This window comes from Phocoena sinus, chromosome 14, assembly GCF_008692025.1.
Source record: "Phocoena sinus isolate mPhoSin1 chromosome 14, mPhoSin1.pri, whole genome shotgun sequence".
NCBI lineage: Eukaryota > Metazoa > Chordata > Mammalia > Artiodactyla > Phocoenidae > Phocoena > Phocoena sinus.
Genome location: NC_045776.1, coordinates 49335830 through 49355343, shown reverse-complemented (window position 1 = coordinate 49355343; position 19514 = coordinate 49335830).

Genomic DNA, 19514 nt, shown 5'->3' with positions numbered 1-19514 from the left:
TTTAACTTTGATGAGATGTAATTTACCTTTTTTTTTACTTTTCCACTTTTTTTGGATTATGTTTTTGGTGTCATGTCTAAGGATTCTGTCTAACCCTGGGTCATAAAGACTTTCTTCTCTTTTTAGAGTTTCATGTTTTTCATTTAGATCTAATATCTATTTTTAGTTAATTTTTGTATAAGGTATGAGATTTAATTTGAAGTTCCTTTTTTTTTGCCTTTGCTTGTCCAATTATGGAAGTGACTAATTTTTAAAATCAAACCTTTTATTGATGAATTTTCACAAAATAAACACAGTTAAATAACCAGCACTTAGATGGAAAAAAGGTCAATACCAGCACTCCACAATCCCCCCTTTGTTCAGTCATTGCTGCTCTCCTCCCCGCCAAGTAACCACCTCCCTGATTCATCATCAGAGATTAATCTGGTCTTTTTTGACTTTTATGTAGAGGAATCACACAGTATGTACCCTTATTCAGGCTCCTTTTGTTCCATCATTTTGTGAGATTCATCTGGGTTACTGCATATAGCAGTTCTTTCATTCTTATTACTGCATAGTATTCCATTGAATGGACATGAATTTATCAATTGTATTTATGGATATTTGGGTGTCCAGCCATTACAAATAATGCTGCTATGAACATTCTTGTACGTGGCTTTTGGGCCATATCTGCACACATTCCTAAGGTGTGGATACCTAGAAATGGATTTGCTGAGTCACAGGATATATATATATGTGGAGCTTTATTGCCCAGTGGTTTGCTGGTAAATGTTTAACAACTGGCTCTAGGGTGGGTGCTCATTTATAATGTTAGCCAGTTCCTGTGGTGTAAATACTCTGGCTGCCCAATTTCAAGCTACCAATGTGAAATCAGCTGATTCACAAAATTCCTGGAAATTTAACCATCACTTCTTGTGAGCTCCAGCACCCATCACTCATACTGCCAAGCAGTTTTCCAAAGTAGTTGCACCAATTTACACTTCTACCAGTAGTGAATGAGAGTTCTAGTTGCTGCTTGTCCACAGTTGGTATTACCTGACTTTCATTTCACTCATGCTGCCTGGTGGATAGGGGCATCACTTGGTGGTTTTAATTTTCATTTCTCTGATGACTAATGAAACTGAACACCTTTGGCTAGTACATTTTATACCTGCGGTGGCTGAGTAATCTTATACTGTCACATTTCCCTCCCTTCCCGGAATAGAAATATGGGGCTTGATATCTAGTTTGGTTCAGGTACAGAGAAATCCAGTTATAGTTTTGCATATCTGAGCATCTAGTCTATAAATTTCAACATGCCACCACCACCTCACTGGTATACTAAATCTGTGAATTTAAAAGGAAATAATCTTTTTTTGTTTTTAGTTTCCTAATTTATAAAATGTGGATTATGATTCCTCCCTGTCTGGGCTATTCTGAGGGTTAAGTGAGATGCTTTTTATGTGATACACATCCAATAAAATCATTAAATAATTATCTTTTCCTCCCTACTTAGGGGAGAACTGTCCTACAGCAATACCTCTTATTTAAGATAGACTATGTCTGAGGATTTTAACAGTACCTAGAATTTTATGTTGACATTGAGGTTACCAGGTTCTTAGTAACCTAGGTTACCTAGGTTCCCCTAGGGAGGCAATATAGCATCACAGTTTAGAGCAGGGTCTCTGGAGACTGCCAGGTTCAAATCCTATGTCTGCTTTTTGCTTGCCTGGCTAGCTTGGGCAAGTGATCTAATTTCTCTGTATTCAGTTATGAAAAAGTTATAATGAGCTAAGCAGGCCATGGGCTGATACTGAAAGACTGTTTAGTTAGGGAGATACAATGGGAACTCTGAATCTGGTCAAGGACCATAGACCAAGGTTTGACAAACGTTTTCTGTAAACAGCCAAATACTACATATTTTTTGCTTTGTGAGCCATCTCTTTCACAGCGATCAGTTTTGTCATAGTGTGAAAGCAATCATAAACAGTACGGACGCTAATAATAGCATGGCTGTGTTCCAACAAAACTATTTATGGATGCAGAAATCTGAATTTAATGTAATTTTCATGTGTCAAGAAATATTCTTCTTTTGATTTTTTTCAGTTGTATAAATACGTAAAGGAAAACACTCCTCCTGTGTGTCTACTCTCAAAAGCTCTACTCACAGAATACTTCACTTCTGACACTAGACTTCCTACAAATCAAGTAATTCTGTGACACCAGCTTGGTGTCCTACAATTCAGTTCAGTTCTGACACTATCTACCTGGAGATAACGTCAGATCCCACAAGTTAAGGACTCAGTCCTACAAGACTGCCTCTTCCCCCACTTCATACGCCAATCTCAAGTTCAGGTTGCTTCTGACCAACCTGGTGTAACCCGGAGGTTCTCATGACCCCCTCCTCTGGTTGGATGAACTCACTAGAGCGGCACAGAGAACCCAGGAAAATGTTTTACTTACTAGATTATCAGTTTATCATAAAAGGATATAACTCAGAAATAGGCTGATGGAAGAGATGCATAAGGCAAAGTATGTGGGAAGGGGTATGGAGCTTCCAGGCTCTCTCTGAGCGTGTTCCCCTTCCTACTTCATGTATTCACCAAAGGAGAAGCTTTCTGAACTCTGTCCTTTTGGATTTTTTTTTTTTTTTTTTTTTTTTTTTTTTTTTTTTTTTTTTTTTTTTTTTTATGCGTTACGCGGGCCTCTCACTGTTGTGGCCTCTCCCGTTGCGGAGCACAGGCTCCGGACGCGCAGGCCCAGCGGCCATGGCTCACGGGCCCTGCCGCTCCGCGGCATGCGGGATCCCCCCAGACCGGGGCACGAACCCGTGTCCCCTGCATCGGCAGGCGGACTCTCAACCACTGCGCCACCAGGGAAGCCCCTTGGATTTTTATGGAGGCTTCACCACGTAGGTATGACTGATTAAATCATTGGCCATTGGTGATTGATTCCACCTCCAGCTCCTCTCCTCTCCTGGGAGGTTGGGGGTGGAACTGAAAGTTTCAACCTTCTAATCATACGCTGGGTTCCCCTGCAACCAGCCCCCATCTTTAGGGGCTTTCCAAAAGTCACCCCATTAACTTAAACACAGGTATTGGTTAAAAGGGGCTTGTTATGAATAACAAGACATTCCTTTTATTCTTAAGGCTCTGGAGCTATTTCAGGAACCAAGCACAAAAGACCAAATATTTTAACGAAAGATTCTCCCAGTGCTCGTGTCACTTAGGAAACTCCTAGGGCTTTTGGAGTTCTGTGCCAGAAATGGGGATGAAGACCAGATATATATTTCTAATTATAAATCACAATACCACAACATGTAAAAAACATTCCTAACTAAGGAGCCAAACTATGGTTTGTGATCCATTGTTTGCCAACCCCTGGTGTAGACCAGGTTGAAAGAGAAAGAGGCAAGTCCAAAGTATAATGCTAACAGATAGGATTTGGGTTTCTGAGCCTAGAGAGTATTTTGTTTGTTTGTTTGTTTTTTCCGTTTAGCTCAGGTTTTGAGTTGTATACTGTTTAGGGGCATGATACAGTTAATTTGTATATCAGGACCCACAAAATGGAGGTTGCCGCAGTGGCCTGTCCCATGTCACAAATCTAAATCTAAGTCAGCCTGCACTGTCAAGGAAACCTAATTTACACCAACACAATCCTCCAATTCAGTTTAGCTAGCCTACCTTACCCTAGAAAATAGGACCTGCTCACCTTAAAAAATAATCCCTGACCTCCTAGCCAATAATGCCATTTCTGCCCAATGTGCTATAGAGCTTGAACTTGCTATAGAACTTGCTCCTGCCCAAAATCTCTCAGGAAGAGTGCTCTGCTGCTTGCAAGGCACTGTGCTCCACCAATCCATGGACTGTTTTCCTTTGAATAAAGGCCATCAAACTCGTTACCAAATTGTATTATTTTGTCATTTGACAGCAAGAGATAACTCACAAGTATGTGTTTGTAATCAAGGAGAAGTAGATTTGGAAGTTAGAGCTGAATTTAAATTTTGGTTCCATGCCTGGGCATGGAAACAATCTTAGACATGTTACTTAACTTCTTTGAGCCTCATTTTCCTCATCTGTAAAATGGGGCTAATCCTTCCTCATAGGATATTTGGAGGGTTGAATAAAGGCAGATAACGTCCGAACTGTCACTAATCTAAAGCTTCACACACAGTGGGGCTCAGTAGGTGATGGTTAGTATATTTCTCATTGTAAAAGAAGTGAAATCACATTGGTCTATAATCAATAAGATCTTGGTGCTGACAGATAGCTGAATATGCCACCCTAATGTATCTCTCTTTGGCATATGAGTTATTTTGAGTTGATTTTTTTCCAGAAACTGCAAACACAGCAGAAGCTCTGAAAGCAGAGTAGAAACTACCCTTTTGTAAGGGAAATCTACGTTTATAAAGAAAATTTACATTAGAAAGGGGGCCTCTACCAGGAAGAGAGCTTTACCAGATATAACATTTTTACCTGAGAGTTTTATCTGCAAGCAGGGCAATTTTTGCTTACCAAACATTTCCTTCTCTCACCTTCTTGTAAATTGCCTCTCCCCAACGCCACCCCACTCCCAAAATAATCTTTCTTTTGTATTTAGCTGAAGATGGTATTTAAGGTAGTGACTTGGGCCATCTCAGAAGACTTACTCTTTTTTTCCTAGGTATCTCCAATGTATACAGGAGGCATACGTGTTAATAAACTTCTTTGTTTTTTCTCTTGTTAATCTGTTTTTAGCCAAGAACTCAGAATGGTAGAGGGAAAATTATTTTTCCTCCCCTACAATGCAAAAGAGCATCAAAAGAAAAGCCAGTGAGAGATGACGGCGGCCTGAATGAGCTACTGATGGTGGAATGGATGGAAGTAGATGGATTTCAGGTGTATTTAGGAGGTAAAATTGAGAGAACTTGGCATTGGATTTGAGGGCTGCAGGAAAGAAAGGAGTTAAGATGGCATTCAGGTCCTGGGCTGGGCAATCGAGTAGATGCCATTTAAGTCTAACCTGTTTTTCTAATTGGGAAGCCATTTCATTGCCACTTAGATACCCCTTCATTGCTGTTGCTCTGCTGTTTTACTCATTTACCCTGCTGCCTGCTGAATGCTGCCAGCCTGGGTGTAATGCTTTGTTTCTGGTTGGCCCAGATGCATTATGTTGGATGAAGGAGAAGCCAGACATCAGAGAAATTGGATTTCCTGAGGAGAGAACCCACGGAAACTTCCTTGAAAAGAAAAAGGGAATGACCAAATAAGCAGCATGGGATGATCTCCAGTCAAAGTCGGAGATGCTCTTTGGAGCCCAGACAGGAAAGTGAGTCATGAAACTAGCAGTGAAATGCAGGAAGAAAGGCTGTTGGCTCATGTACAGCTGTGATTCTCTACTGGTGGGCTGTGCAGGAAGGTGTGCATGAGAAATCCCAGAGGAGCCTTTTCTCCTTTCAAAATACCACTATGGAGTCAAGTACAGTGGCACAGCTTGAAGCCAAGGGGTAATTTTAGATTTAAAATTGGCAGAGATATTGTCAAGAAGGAATGTTGGCAGGATTGAATAATTTGTCAGAGGTAAGACTCTAGAATATATAGAAGGAAAATGTCTATAGGTTTGAACTAGATGTTTAAATTGCTATGATGGAGAAGAAAACAGAAAGAGTATAGAGCTCCAATAAAAATAAGACCATATAGTATGGATAAAGTAGGCATCAATGTTGACTCTTTGGGGAAACTTTTTATTCTTTTAAACTCAATATTTCTTTTCCATTTTTTTGTTTTATCTATATCTGATTCTAGTATAAAAATGCTTACAAACTAATAGGACTCATTGGAAATGACACCAAAAGCACAGGCAAGGAAAGTAAAAGTGGATAAATTGGACTACTTCAAAATAAAAACTTCTTTGTGCCAAAGGACACAATCAACAGAGTGAAAAAGGCAATCTATGGAATGTGAGAAATATTTGTGAATCATGCTTTCGATAAGATATTCAGACTAACATCCAGAATATATGGAGAACCTCGTAAAACTCAACAACAAAAAGCCCCCAGTTTGAAAACAGGCAAAGGACTTGAATAGATATTTATTCAAAGAAGGTAAGCAAGTAGTCAATAAGCACACAAACAGATGCTCAACATCATGAAATCATTAGGGAAATGCCAAATCAAAACACAGTGAGATATCACCTTGAACCCATTAAGATGGTTACTATCGAAAGAACAGAAAATAGCAAGTGTTGGCAAGAGTGTGGAGAAACTGGAACTCTTGTGCCCTGTTGGTGGGAATGTAAAATGGTGAAGCCACTATGGAAAATGGTATGGTGATTCCTCAAAAAGTTAAACATAAAATTACCATATGGGGTTTCCCTGGTGGCGCAGTGGTTGAGAGTCCGCCTGCCGATGCGGGGGACACGGGTTCGTGCCCTGGTCCGGGAAGATCCCACATGCCGCGGAGCAGCTAGGCCCATGAGCCATGGCCGCTGAGCCTCCGCGTCTGGAGCCTGTGCTCCGCAACGGGAGAGGCCACAACAGTGAGAGGCCCGCGTATGGAAAAAAAAAAAAAAATTACCATATGATCCAGCAATTCCATTTCTGGGTATAAACTCAAAAGAATTGAAAGCAGGGTCTTGAAGAGATATTTGTACGTCTATGTTCATAGCATTATTCACAAAAGCCAAAAGGTAGAAGCCACCCAAGGGTCCATCGATAGATGAATATGTACAGAAAATGTGTTATATACACAATGGTATATTTTTCAGCTGTAAAAGCGAAGGGAATTCTGACATATGCTACAACATGGATAAATCTTCAGGACATTATGATAAGTGAATAAGCTAGTCACAAAAGGACAGATACTGTATAATTCTACTTATATGAGATAGCTAAAGTAGTCAAATTCATAGAGACAGTAAGTGGAATAGTAGTTGAGAGGACTGGAGTATGAGAAGTTGTTGGGAGTAGATAGAGATTTTGGGTTTGCAAGTTGAAAGAGTTCTGGAGATTGGTTGTACAATGATGTGAATATACTTGACACTACTGAATGGTACACTTAAAAATGGTTAAGATACTACATTTTATTTTATGTATATTTTGCCACAGTTTAAAAAATAGTAATAGGACCCTAAATGGTCTAGGGTAGCAGTGGTTTTGTTGTAACTGTGGTGATGCAAAAAGGCAGGAAGAAAGCTGAAAGAAAACTCCAGTGAAAGTAGCTGACAGAAGCTGTCCAAAGGCTGATGACTGTGATAAAAAAAATCCCAACTGAAATAAAGGATCTGGGGAATTGCACTGGTGGAAGGACCTACCTAACAGTTCATTTTTTTTGTCATAAATTTATTGAGGACTTCTGCTTAGAGGAAATGAAGGGTCAGTGTGGCTGGAGTGCATGGGGCTAGAGAACCTTGTGAGATGAAGAAGAAGAGGTAGGCAATGAATCAGTCAAGCAGAATCTTATAGACCCTGATAAGATCTTAAAAAGAGTAATACGAAACAACTGAATGATTTTAAGCTGAAGAGTGGAACAATCAGATTTGTCTTTTAGAGACACAATTCTGCTTGCTTGGCAAAAAATACATTGAAAAGTAACAAAAGTGAATAATGGGAAGCATTTAAGAGGCTGTTGCAGTAATAAAGAGATTGTGATAGTTTGGACTAGGATAATGGCAGTGGAGATGAAACTGTGTAGACAGATTTCTAAGACATTTAGGAGCAAAGATAGAATCCGGTGATGCACTGGACAACAGGAGGAGACATTAGCATAGATCCATATTCTGACACTCTCATAGATATACTGGTTGAACTTTATTTTCTGGGGGTTTCTTTGGTACTCCTATCCCTAGGATTTTGTGAGTTGCCTGGGACACACGTTTGCCATCCCTCAACATAGGAATAACAAATGTGTGGCATTGTTTTCAAAGCTGGGATATTACAGAATATATATCTCACATCTTCTTTATTCATTCATCTGTTGACGCACCCTTAGGTTGTTTACATGTCTCGGCTAATGTAAAGAATGCTGCAGCGAACATGGGGCTGCATCTGTCTTTTCGAGTTAGTGTTTGCCCGTTCGTTCTTGCGTGCTGCCTACTTTATTGATTAGAGCTCTTAGCATATTCATCATAGTTGTTTTAAATTCCTGGCCTGATAATTCCAACACCCCTGTCACGTTTGGTTCTGATGATTGTCTCTTCAAATTGTTTTTTGCCTTTTAGTATGCCTTGTGATTTTTTTTTTCCTTTATAGCCAGACATGATATTCTGGGTAAAAGAAACTGCTGTAAGTAGGCCTTTAGTAATGTGCTGAAAACAGGAAATGCCACAGGAACTAGCACCAGGGTAGGAAACCTGAACTACAGTTGATGATTTCCTGGAGGATCAATGCCGACAACTCTGAGAGTTAAAAACTCCACGGGGATCCAGTCCATGGGGGTCAGGGGAAGTGTTCTATGTTCTATGATTAGATCCCTGTCTCTCAGTGAGCCTATGTGTCTGGACTGTGAACTTTGCAAGTATCTCTCAGGGTTTTTTGTCTCCCCACTTAAGTAGAACAGGATAGCTACAGTGGGCTAGAGTTGGGTATTTCCCTTTCCCCATATCTGTTAGGGTTTGATAAAACCCCAAGCAGGTCCGGTTCCAGTTAACTAGTTTACGTTGGGCAGGCTGAGTTAAGAACAGAGTGCTCGGGTATATTTCAAAGTGGTTCCTTTTCCCCTTCCCCTGCTGGAAGCATAAGGGGATTTTTCTGATATTTACTGTGGGAACCTGGTCAAGCTCCTGGAGGTAAATCTCACAGTATTGTGGGTATCTCCCTGTGACTGGATCCCCGTGGAGTTTTTAACTCTCAGAGTTGTCGGCACTGATCCTCCAGCGAATCATTAATTATAGTTCAGGTTTCCTACCCTGGTGCTAGTTCCTGTGGCATTTCCTGTTTTCAGACTCTCTGCTCTGCTCTGGTAACTCAGGACTCTGTGTCTGTCTCTCCAATCTTGGAGACAGTGGTTTGTTCTATGTACTTTTCTCTTTTATGCATCCAAAAAGAGTTTATTTTTTAGTCCATTCACCTTTTTACTTGGTAAAGGGAGTGGCAACTTCTAAGCTCCTTACATGCAAAACCAGAAGTCTAAGACTTTATATGTTTGTTTATGTTACCTAACTTGTTTAAATATAGTCATAATGACTAGATTTGGAAATAAATTCTATACTTAAGACTGTGGAAAATCACACTGTTCAGTTCTGTTGTCTGTCCACTATACTGTTGTGCTATTTTGTTTTTGTTTTTATAAGGGCTTGGAAGAAGCTACATTGTTTGAATGCTAAAATGTGATCTCATATTGATCTTAAATGTTAGTGAGGTTTCTCTTTAACATTGGCTTTTCTAATGATTTCATGTCATCTTAAATTTCTGTTTCACAAGCTTTAAATATATTTTATTTGGTGTTTAAACTATAAGGATATGGGACTTCCCTGGTGGTGCTGTGGTTAAGAATCTGCCTGCCAATGCAGGGTACACAGGTTCAAGCCCTGGTCCGGGAAGATCCTACATGCCATGGAGCAACTAAGCCTGTGAGCCACAACTACTGAGCCTGCGCTCTAGAGCCCACAAGCCACAACTACTGAGCCCATGTGCCACAATTACTGAAGCCCACGTGCCTAGAGCCCATGCTCTGCAACAAGAGAAGCCACCACAATGAGAAGCCCAAGCACCACAACAAAGAGTAGCCCCTGCTCGCCACAACTAGAGAAAGCCCATGCGTAGGAACGAAGACCCAACGCAGCCAAAAATAAATAAATTAATTAATTAATTAAATTTTTAAAACCTTACCATTTAAAATATAAGGATATTGTTAAACTGATAAAAAATAAAGAAGAGTATTGGTACTGGCATAAAGATAGACATATAGATCAATGGACTAGGACTGAGAGTCAAGAAATAAACCCATACATTTGTTGTCAGTTGATTTTCTACAAGGGTGCCAAGACAATTCAATGGGCAAAAAAACAGTCTTTCTGACAAATAGTGTCAACTTCATATCCATGTGCAAAACAATGAAGCTGCACTCCTACCTCACACCATATATAAAAATAAGCTCAAAATGTCTCAAAGACCTAAATGTAAGAGCTAAAACTATAAAAGTCATAGAAGAAAACATAATAGGAAATCTTCATGACCTTGGATTAGATAACGGTTTCTTAGATATGACACCAAAAGCACAAGCAACTAACAAAAAATAAATAAATAAATTGGAATACATCAAATGAAAACTTCCGGGCTTCAGAGGACACTATTAAGAAAGTGGAAAGACAACACACAGAATGGGAGAAAATACTTGTAAACTGTAGGTGTGATAAAGGCCTAGTATTTAGAACACAGAAAGAAATCTTACAACTCAACAGAGTAACAAACAACCCAATTGAAAAGTAGGCAAAATACTTAAATAGACATGTTTCCAAAGACAAAATACAGATGGCCAAGAAGCACATGAAAAGATGTTCTACACTATTAGACATTAGGGAAATGTAAATCAAATCCACAATGGGAAATCACTTCATATCCACTAGGATAATATAATAATAATTTTTTTTTAATGGAAAATAACTAGTGTTGGCAACAACATGGAGAAATTTAAATCCTTGTACATTGCTGATTAGAATGCAAAATGATGTAGCTGTTTTAGGAACCAGTTTGGCTATTCCTCAAAAAGTTAAAAATAGTGTTAGTTACCATTTGACCAGCAGTTCCATTGTTAGGTATAAACTCAAGAGAATTGGGAAAAAATGTCCACACAAAAACTTATAAACAAATGTTATAGCAACATTATTCATGATAGCCCAGAAATGAAAACAACTGAAGTGTCCATCAATAAATGAATGAAACAAATGTGGTATAGCCACATAATGGAATATTATTCAACCATTAAAAAGGAATGAAGTCTGATTCATGCTACAACATGGAGGAACCTTGAAAACAGTATTCTATGTGAAAGAAGCCAGTCACAAAAGAGCACATAGTGTATGATTCTAATTATATGAAATGTCCAGAATAAGCAAAACTATAGAGACAGAAAGTACATTTGTGGTTTACCAGGGACTGGGAGGGAGGGGGTTGGTAGTGAAGGAATAGGAAGTGTCTGCTAATGGGTATGGGATTTCTTTTTAGGGTGATGAAAATGTTCTGGAATTCAAGTGCATAACTTTGTGAATATACAAAAAATCATTGAATTGTATCTTTAAAAGGATGAATTTTATGGTATTTGAATTATATATCTATAAAAAATTAAAAATAAAGATTGATATATGTGATTGTCACCATCTTGGACAATGGCTTTATAAAATATAGATATGAAACTTCTGGTATAGTAGAGCACATTCTGTAAAATACATTTTCAATTAATATAAATCAATCACCAAAACATATTGAACAGCATAAAGATATCTGATATTAGAAACATTATGAATTTTTAAACTGCATACAGCTGAAAGTCTTGCGAGGTTTGAAAATGTTTCTGATAAAGACAAAATACACATTACATAGAGAGATATGACTTAAAATAGGGTTGATTTGATTCTTTTTCCATTCATGGAATGCAACTTAATGCTACTGATCTTTTTTAAAAGTCTAAGTGATTTTCCCCATTTGTCACTCTTTACTCTTTACATTTGTAACTTTTACTCTTCTTTGCATTTATTCATTATTACTCCTCTCTCAAGAGACACTAGGGTTTTTTTTCATTCTTCCACAATTAACAAAGTCCCTTTCAAAAACAGCCAGTATTTTTGCTTAGTTAACTTTCAAGGCTTTGCTATTAAAAAAGCAATGAAGCACTTGTTTTATGCAATTTCTTAATTCCAGTCTCTAAACTGGAGACAATACAGAGCATTCAGTGTGAAAGGGGAAGGAAAGAAAGGCTGATAAATACATTGCTGACGTTGTCTGTAGTATAAGATAAGGTGCAAAAATAAACAGGATGACTGTAACCGCTGTAGATAAGATGGTGAAGGGGCACTGAGTGGGTTGGCCCAGAAAGTAAACATGGATTTATTTTATGGACTGTGCATGATAACCGCACTGTCTTTTGTAATTCTATGTGAGAAGGGAAAGCAATTCAACAACCTTGGGGATCTTGCCTGGTAGCCTTAGGTTGTGGCAAGATCATGCCCATGGGCTGCCAAGGAGATCAAATTCAGGAAAAAGAATAACGATGAATCATGTTGGCTACATTTCATTCTCTTACCTTGTGTGAACATAGAATTGGTTAGGAGCAAAGCTCAGAATTTTTTCTTGGTATTCTATTTGAATTTATTGAAGTGTCAAGTCTCTTTGTAACCTGTGTACCATTTCCTTCCTTTTCTATCACTCCTTATGTATATCTAACTATTCTTTTTAAATATTTATGATACTTTAAAAGTTCAAGTTCTGTAAATAAAAACAAATATACAGAAATAAATCCCACCAACAACTAGCAATTTGCTATTAAATAATGAATTGAAATAATTTTCTTTTAGTGGACTGTGACTAGTGATCCAAGACCTATTGACATTGTTTATATCCTTTAACTTAATTCATTAACTTTGCTTGTATAACTAAGAACAGAAATAATCATTACCTTGCCTCATCTGGTCACTGTGAAAAAAAAGTGGATGGAAGGCAACTAAACACAGGGTTAAAGATTCATCTTGCTCATGTCAAGAGGGACATAGCAAGGAGAGGGTGTGGAGAAAAGGGAACCCTCCTATACTGTTGGTGGGAAGGTAAATTGGTATGGCCACATATGGAGGTTCCTTAAAAAACTAAAAATAGAGCTCCATATGATTCAGCAATCCTACTCCTGGGCATATATTTGGAGAAAACCATAATTCGAAAAGATACATGTACCCCAATATTCATTGCAGCACTATCTACAATAGCCAGGACATGGAAGCAACCTAAATGTCCATCGATGGAGGAATGGATAAAAAAGATGTGGTACATATATACAATGGAATATTACTCAGCCATAAAAAAGAACAAAACAATGCCATTTTCAGAGATGTGGATGGACCTAGAGATTGTCATACTGAATGAAGTAAGTCAGACAGAGAAAGACAAATATCGTATGATATCGCTTATATGTGGAATCTAAAAAAATGGTACAAATGCACCTATTTACAAAACAGAAATACAGTCACAGATGTAGAAAACAAACTTATGGTTACCAAGGGGGGAAGGGGAGGGAGGGATAAACTGGGAGATTGGGATTGACATATACACACTACTATATATAAAACAGATAACTAATAAGAACCTACTGTACAGCACAGGGAACTCTACTCAACACTCTGTAATGACCTATATGGGAAAAGAATCTAAAAAAGAGTGGATATATGTATATGTATAACTGATTCACTTTGCTATACAGCAGAAACTAACACAACATGGTAAATTAACTATACTCCAATAAAAATTAATTTAAAAAAAAAAGAAAAAAATAGAGGGACAGAGCAAGAGCCTTAATCTCATCCAGCAGATGATGGGGTCCCACAGGGTCCAGCTTGGTTTCAGTCTCCAATGTGTTCCATTTCCTTCAGCAAACAAGGGACTAAAACCGTCAACATGCAGGGACTTTCTAGCAGGTTTACATTTAGGATGAAGAAAAACTATAAAGACCAAGCTCTTTTCTTCCTGAAACTATTTTGCATTTTCTTTATAGCTTTTTCTTTCTGTTATTCTTTTTCACATATTGATCTTTTGTCTTTTTTTTCTTAAGTTAAGCTGCCTTAGATCTTCTGTATGCTTTTCAGTTTATGCATTTAAGTCCTTTTGCATTTCTAAAGGAGTAGCTGCTAAAGCTTTCTTATTATTTAATGACATTAAGTTTTATAGCTGCCACAGTTCTGTCTAGTTGCCTCTGGCCCTCAACTTGGTGTAGAGCTTTTGGAAGATCTCATAGAGAACAAAACAGCTGAAAACATTTATCATCCATGGGTATCCAGGAAGGAGCCCACTGTGATGTGTAGGAAGCATAGCTCCTCATTCTCCAGGGCTGAGGACTCTCCAGTCTGTTCTCCATCCAGCTTCTTGGTATGTTTTCCTGAGCTACTTCTTTTAAAAAAAAAAAAAAGTTATTTTTTACTTTTGGCCACACTGTGAGGCATGCAGGATCTTAGTTCCTCCATCAGGGATCGAACCCATGACACCCGCGATGGGAGCACAGAGTCTTAACCACTGGACTGCCAAGGAAATCCCCCTGAGCTACTTCTTTATCTCTCCATCATTCATCCAGTTCTGGGGAAACACTAAACGTAAGGATTAACTCAGCAGGCCTGGGTTGTCCAAACCCTTCATATTTTAATGAATAGTTTGGCCATTGACCAGCTCCTAGGAAATAACCCCTAAGCTCCTGGAATATCTTGCCCGTTACAGTGTTTTTGTTTACTTGGGGCCTTGGTCAAGCCAAATAGTCTAGCTAACAATGTGATTCATGGTGGGGATCTTGGGCCATGTGATATCAGTTTGACCTCTGGGGGAGGTGGAAACTAAGTAATTCAGGTCAGCCATGTGGACGCTAAATGCCTATATGATCAATCTCCAATAAGACCTCTGGACACCAAGGCCCAGGTGAGCTTCGCTGGTTGGCAATATTTTATGCATGTTGTTACACATCATTGCTAGAATTAAGCACTGTCCATACGACTTCACTGGGAGAGGACAACAGGACAACTGGAAGTTTGCGCCTGGTTTCTCCTGGACTCTGTGCCTTTTTTCCTTTGCTGATATTAATCTGTATCCCGTTGCTGTAATAAACCATAACTGTGAGTATAACAGATTTGCTGCATTCTGCGAGCCCTTCTAGTAAATCGTTGGACCTGAAGGTGGTCTTGGTGACTCCCAACAACAGTAAGGCTGATGGGTCAGCCCCTCTGGTTCCTCCTTGAGATCTCCTCTATTGTGGGAGGTAGTGAGAGCCTGACTAGGGTCTGGGCACTCATTTGTTGCTTATGATAGCAGATTAGCACTGTAAAAGGATCAGATAGGAAGTATTTCAGGCTTTGCAGGTCATTTGGTCTCTTGCAACAGGGTGAAAACCTGCATAGCACATTTTCTCAATAAGGTTGGATCTACCCTTTGGAACAGCCACTCATTCACCACATCATCAACTCTAGCACTGAGGTCACAGTAACCTCTGTCATATCCTGCTCACTCTGTGAGGCTATTCTGAGCACACTTACATCTTTAGTTAGGCCAATTTTGCCCCTTGGTGTCTATCCGCTAATAGGTTTGTGTCCATGGCAGTACTGGGTAAGAGGTGGCATGTACCTTCCCAGGTGGCTCAGTTCCAGGATATGAATCTAAAGTATGATACAGCTGGACCTAGCACCCAAGTTCAAAAATCCCACATGGGAGCCACCAGGGTAACCAATGAAGCAGACCCCTCCCCATCTTGTCTACAAAATGAGCCTTAGCTGCCATCTAAGAAAGGTAAAAGTTGGGAACATGGTTGCTATTACTCTTTGCTGGAGAAAAGCCCGTGGGATTATAACTATGTTGTCGGTGCCCAGCCTGTTATCTCCTTTGGCCTCGTTGCTGTAGCTCATACCTGCTGACCTCCCACCTGCCAGCATCTGCACTTCTTTGCTGACAGCTTTCTCTGGTAGCCTGAGACTGCTCTGCAGTCTGGAAATACTGGAGAATTAATGCCACCCTCAAACCCTAGCAATCTTTAGCCAATGATTTATGGCTCCCTCACAACTACGGGAATAACTCTGAGGAGGATGTTCTACACTGGCTTCCAGAGTGTCCCAGTAGGATTAAGATTTCATTAGTCAAAGTATAACTTCAAAGCACCCTTCTTGGCTTGCTTCCTTTCCCCGCTCTTCTCCCACTACTATTTTTCCCCTACTCTTGGAATCATATCTCAAATAAACTACTTGTACAGATCTTTGTCTCAGGATCTGCTTGTGGGATAACATAAATTAAGACACCTGTCAACTTTGCTGCTCCTTATCTGCTCTGGGCTCTTCTCTCTTTTTTTTTTTTTCTTTTTGCATTACGCGGGCCTCTCACTGTTGGGGCCTCTCCCGTTGCAGAGCACAGGCTCTGGATGCGCAGGCTCAGTGGCCATGGCTCACGGGCCCAGCCGCTCCGTGGCATGTGGGATCTTCCCGGACCGGTGCACGAACCCTTGTCCCCTGCATCGGCAGGCGGACTCTCAACCACTGCGCCACCAGGGAAGCCCTCTTCTTCTCTTTTGTTGGTTCTGAACACACACTGATCCTTAAGACAAGTTTAGGTAGCTCTTCACTGTAAACGTTCAGTAGAGTCTGGCCAGTGCTGTGGAGGGAGAGTGGCTTGGGTATTATGCCATTGGTCTTGTGACTCAGCCTTCTTGGGCTCACAAGGAGTGAGGACATAAGCCTTTAGCAGTGCTCTAAGTGAAGGCTCTCTCAGACTTACTTTTCATTTTTCTTCTGCCTCATCCTTCTTGTCTTTCTTCTTTAATCACCCCCATTTCTTAGCAAAGCCCTTTCCCCTCTATTTCCTGGGATTCCCTACCCCCCCGCCAACCCCCAGAGAAAAGATCAAGTCCCAGTATTTTCTTGTATCTTGCAATTTTTGACAGACTCAAGTTTCCACTGTACATCATTTAGGCTGTCTGCTTTCTGCTGGGCAAGAGATGTGAGCTGTTGTCCCAGGAGAGTGTGTGTATGCACGTGTGTGTGTGTGTGTGTGTGTGTGTGTGTCTGTCTGTGTGTAGCATGGGGGTGGGGAGGTGAGGAGGAGATGAGGGTGAGAAATCATGGCTGTAACTGCTTTTTTTCCTAAAGTATCTGGAATTTAACTGCACTAATGGTGACAGCTAGACAGGGTTCGATCACTAAGGAAGACTCACAGGAACCAAAATGAAAATGCTTACAAATCTGTGGCTTATTGCAGGAAGGGGTTCTGATACAGCATCAGCATAGAGGAAAGACAGGCATCACAGCGCAAGGCTGCTTTACAGTGAGGGGTTTGGAGAAGTCAGGCCTGAGCTCCAGATGTCCTCTTTTTGTAAAGGCCATACATATGTGCTTCCTCTCTAGGACCAGGACAAACTGACAGGGAACACCTTGAAACTAGGGAGCCAGAATCGGAGTCTCAGCCAGGGTTTCTTATACCTTGCAGGTCACATAGGCATATTCTTGCTACATAATTGGCCCCAACAGCTCTCTGAGGTCTCATGAAGACCAGGTACAAATCATCTCACTCTTACCAATAAACAATGCTGAAAGCTGGAACAGACTGGCCAGAAACTCCTCAGACTCATGGTTACAAAGCAACACTATTAATCAGCACATTTCATGTCTTGATCTGGCCAACTCCAGGTCTTCTGGAATTATCCCTCACAGCACAGTCTAGCTCCCTGACCTATGAGCAAGGCCTTTTTAGACCTAATGATAACTCTTGGTTTGACAGTAATTACTTGCCTTAAAGCATCATTTAATCACAGAGACAATCAAAATTCACCAAATTGCAAACATCTATAATAACTAACAAGAGGTTGGTATGGATTTAAACAGATGAACAATCCAATAATATTAGCACAGAGTAGCCCAAACTTTCTCATTTTTTGGACTAACTTCATAATACTTTGGTTTCCCTGACTTATAGTAATCTGCACTTTAATGTACACATCTGTTGGGTGAGAGAGACTCTACTAATTGTCAATCATCAAGTGTAAAGTTTCTTCAGGCCACTTCTCCTCCATAGGGATAACATCATGAGGGAGTTTTAATCTAATCTCACAACATTTGATCAACCACCTCAGTAATATCATAAATTTGATTAGCTTCTACAATATTAAATTTACCTATGATTTGTGTATTACACCATACAGCAGTGTCATGGATACACGGTACAATATAAATCAGACATAGTTACATATCATTATTTTGTCCATCTCAATAAAATCTACCTTTTCTCATAGGAATTTAGGTTAGAGACCATGTCTCTATTATTTTAGGACTCCAAACCTCTTGAAAACACAGTCAAATTCCTTTTCTCTGATACATGGCTTGAGAGATAGTGGTTCCCAGTGAGGCGTGTCCCACAGCTGGGTTTATCTCTTCTCCTTGGGGAGCCCTCTAGTCCTGTTTAAAGTTTGTCCAATGCCCGTGAATAATGTTAGAGGAAAAGAACGGTTCGCCCTCAGTTGCATTGTTAAAGAGCGCCTCGAGAGGTCGCGTTCTCCAATTACAAATTTCCGCAGACTATGTAGCCCACACATCTCCCATACGTGAGAATCTCTGGCTCTTGGGCCTCAGATAGCTCAGACTCCTTTGAATTAAGATTCCAAAGAGCCCAGCTGTGCTGATATACAAGCTCGTTCCCATTGCTGAGTTTGGGCAGGTTATCTTGGTGTCTGCTCTGATTGCAAAGCCCATTTTCCCAGTGCTGTGTTGCCATCCAGTTGTCATCCTTAACTTTCCTCCTGGAGGAAAATGCCTTGGAGGTTCCCCATTTGCTCCAGAAGCATTTGTTTTCTTCAAAATATCATTCCTCATTAAAAGTGAATTCCTCTTCATCAATTACTCCTAGCCCGGCTCCTAATTCTCCTATGGCTCTCTTTTTTTAGGAGGCAAAAGCTGTTTGATCCACCAGACCCTCTGTTGACACTGAGTATTAGCTTCTTACATTTAGGAAATAAACCTGGGACCTGATCACATTGACCCCATTAGGCTAAGGTCCCGTGAGTAGTTGTTACCACTAAACCGACTTTGGTTTGGATATGCCATAGAGCTTCCCACAGCCATCCACATAGACTTTCTGGCTTTTCACTCTTAGGAATGTGGGCCCAACAAGTTATAATAAATTCTTTTCCTTTTTCAGTGATCCAAGTGTCCCAATTGTTCCTCTACGTCTTTATGGCTTTCCACCCACAATGCTGGGCAAAGGAGCTATTTTTTTTTTTTTTTTTTTTTTTATTTATTTTTATTTTGCGGTACGTGGGCCTCTCACTGTTGTGGCCTCTCCCGTTGCGGAGCACAGGCTCCAGATGCGCAGGCTCAGCGGCCATGGCTCCCGGGCCCAGCTGCTCCGCGACATGTGGGATCTTCCCGGACCGGGGCACGAACCCGTGTCCCCTGCATCGGCAGGCGGACTCCCAACCACTGCGCCACCAGGGAAGCCCAAAGGAGCTATTTTTACACACAATGTTTTGACAGATGGAACATGTAGAAGATGAACTTTTACTGTCATACTCCAGTACCTTCCTTAAACCTTCACCATCAAAATTAATGGCCATGCAACTGTTCACCTAGATTATTATTAATCAGTGTTGTTCAGATTCAACTGGATATATATTCTCATGGTTTTCTTCCTAACTCAGGTCTCAGTAATAGCTCTATCCTATGAAATGGGAACCAAAAGACATAGCCACCTTAGTATCGTTCCATGTGATTACAGTCAGACCTTCCACCTGTTCCTCCATTATGAGGACACAGACCACTCTCAGAAGTTATATATGTTCACTGGGTTGGCTATTCTACTTCTTGGTTATTCAAAAGAGGAGATTTTGATAACTGAGTCCTTCACCTAA